Here is a 2,307-nt window from a genome sequence, read left to right as displayed (position 1 = left end):
GAGTGGAGGGATGCTGTGGGCGCTGGGATTCTCAGATCAGCGGGATGGAAATAATGAAATCATTTTCCCTATGATGTGAGTCAGCCCCACATCCTGTGGTTGAAAAGGAAAGGGATCCAAGCCAAGCCCAGAATTAGCCTTTTCCCAGTAAATTTGAAAGAGAAATTCCGGGGAAAGGGGAAGTTGCTACAAAAAGAGTGAAAATTGAAAATAGCGCTGTCAAAATCTTCCGTGAGGAAGCTCTGAGGGACTCGCGGGAGGGGATCAGAGATGAGGGCATGGAGGAAATTAAAAGGAGAAAACAGAAATCCTGGATGATTCCAAAGCTGATCTGATGTGTTCAGGATGTGGCAGCAAGGCTGGGATGGGCACACGCAGGGGATGTGGAGAGCAAAACCCATAAAATTCGGGAAATTTGGGAATTATTGAAAATAATTTGGGAAACTGGAGCAGCAAAAGTCAGCTCAGGAAATGGGGTGCGTGCAGCACCAGGGGCTGCCTCAACTCTGCTCCTTCGGGGCTCTGAGAGTTGGGAATATCCAAAAAGGATTTTCTGGAGAAAATTTGGTGGAAATGCTCTTATTCTGTGACTGCAGGATGGAACTGAACAGTTTCAGAGTGATGATTTTAAGCCACGATCTTAAAATATTTGTGTTCTATTTGTGTTGTAATTATAGTGAAAATTCCAGGGGTGGACTGTGTGTAATTTATCTTTCTGTTTTGTGTCAGGATTTTTGGTGTAGGAAACYTTTTCCTCCATTTAGTTTAGTCCATCTTTTGTTTTTTGTCGTTGTAAGTAAAAATTGTGCCTTGAATGTGGATTTTAATGATTGTTCAGCCCAAAGCAAAACCCCACAACCACCTCCAGGAACGAATGGATGTTCACATGAATGAACACACGAATCTGGGGCTTTTCCTGCCAATGGGTGCAGTGTCCTGGTGTTGTAGGGCCCTGGAGAATGTGGGATTCTGCAACAGCTCTGCTTTGAGGGACACCTTGGAAAATGGGGCTGCGAAAGGCCTGAGAAAGGATCCCTCCTCCATTGCTCAGATCCCTCCATTCCTCCATCCCATTGATCCCTCCATCCCATTGATCCCTCAGATCCATCAGATCCCTCCATCCCTCCCATCCCTCCATCCCTCAGATCCCTCCTCCACCCCTCAGATCCCTCCATCCCTTGGATCCCTCCATCCCTCCATCTTTCAGATCCCTCCATCACTTGGATCCTGCCTCCACCCCTCAGATCCCTCAGATCCCTCAGATCCCTCAGATCCCTCCATCCCTTGGATTCCTCCATCCCACTGATCCCTCCATCCCTCTGATCCATCCTCCATCCCTCTGGTTTCTCCATCCCTTGTATCCCTCCATCCCTCCATCTTTCAGATCCCTCCATCGCTTGGATCCCTCCTCCATCCCTCAGATCCCCCCAACCCTCTGATCCCTCCATCCCTCAGATCTCCTCCATCCCTCTGATTCCTCCTCCATCCCTCCCATCCCTCCCATCCCTCCATCCCTCAGATCCCTCAGACCCCTCCATCCCTCAGATCCCTCAGATCCTTCCACCCCTCAGATCCCTCCATCCCTTGGATCCCTCAGATCCCTCCCTTCCTCAGATCCCTCCTCCATTCCATTGATCCCTCAGATCTCTCCATCCCTCAGATCCTCCCTCCATCCCTCCTTCCCTCAGATCGCTCTCAGATCCCTCTCAGATCCCTCCTCAATCCCTCTGATCCCGCTGATCCCTCCATCCCTCAGATCCCTCCATCCCCTCTGATCCCTCCACCCCTCAGATCCCTCCTCCACCCCTCAAGGTCACTGCAATCCTTTATTTCATGATATCCCATCCTCTCCAGATTGATGATCCCATCTCATTTCGCCTCGTCAGCACATTTCCTTTCCCTTCCCCCGCTCTCTGTGCCAAGGTCGTTAACACAAATGTTGAGCGGGATAATTTTTTTTTTTTTTTGAGGCAGAATCTCGAGGATTTTGGGCCCCTCTGGGTGTCACAGCCCCTTCCAGCAATGCCCTTTCTGCACCAAATTCCSTTTTTTCATGCCAGGCACATCCTCTCTGCCTCTCTCCTAATTTACTACCTGGCCTGGATTCAAACATCCTCCTGAAGCTCTGAAGAGCGAGATCCACCCCATTTCCTTCCCCACAAATCCCTCTGACCTTACAAAAGGCAGCTGTTGGTTTGGGATTGGCGTGGGGTTTGAAAGAAATCAGGATAAGAAGCTCAAACAAAACAACAAAAAAAATTAAAATATTTCAGTGTTACATATATTAAAATATATCTGTTAATGAAT

This window comes from Malurus melanocephalus, unplaced genomic scaffold (assembly GCF_030028575.1).
Source record: "Malurus melanocephalus ecotype Western Australia unplaced genomic scaffold, MMel_1.1 scaffold_193, whole genome shotgun sequence".
NCBI classification, from domain to species: Eukaryota; Metazoa; Chordata; class Aves; order Passeriformes; family Maluridae; genus Malurus; species Malurus melanocephalus.
Note: the sequence above shows the minus strand (reverse complement) of the source record.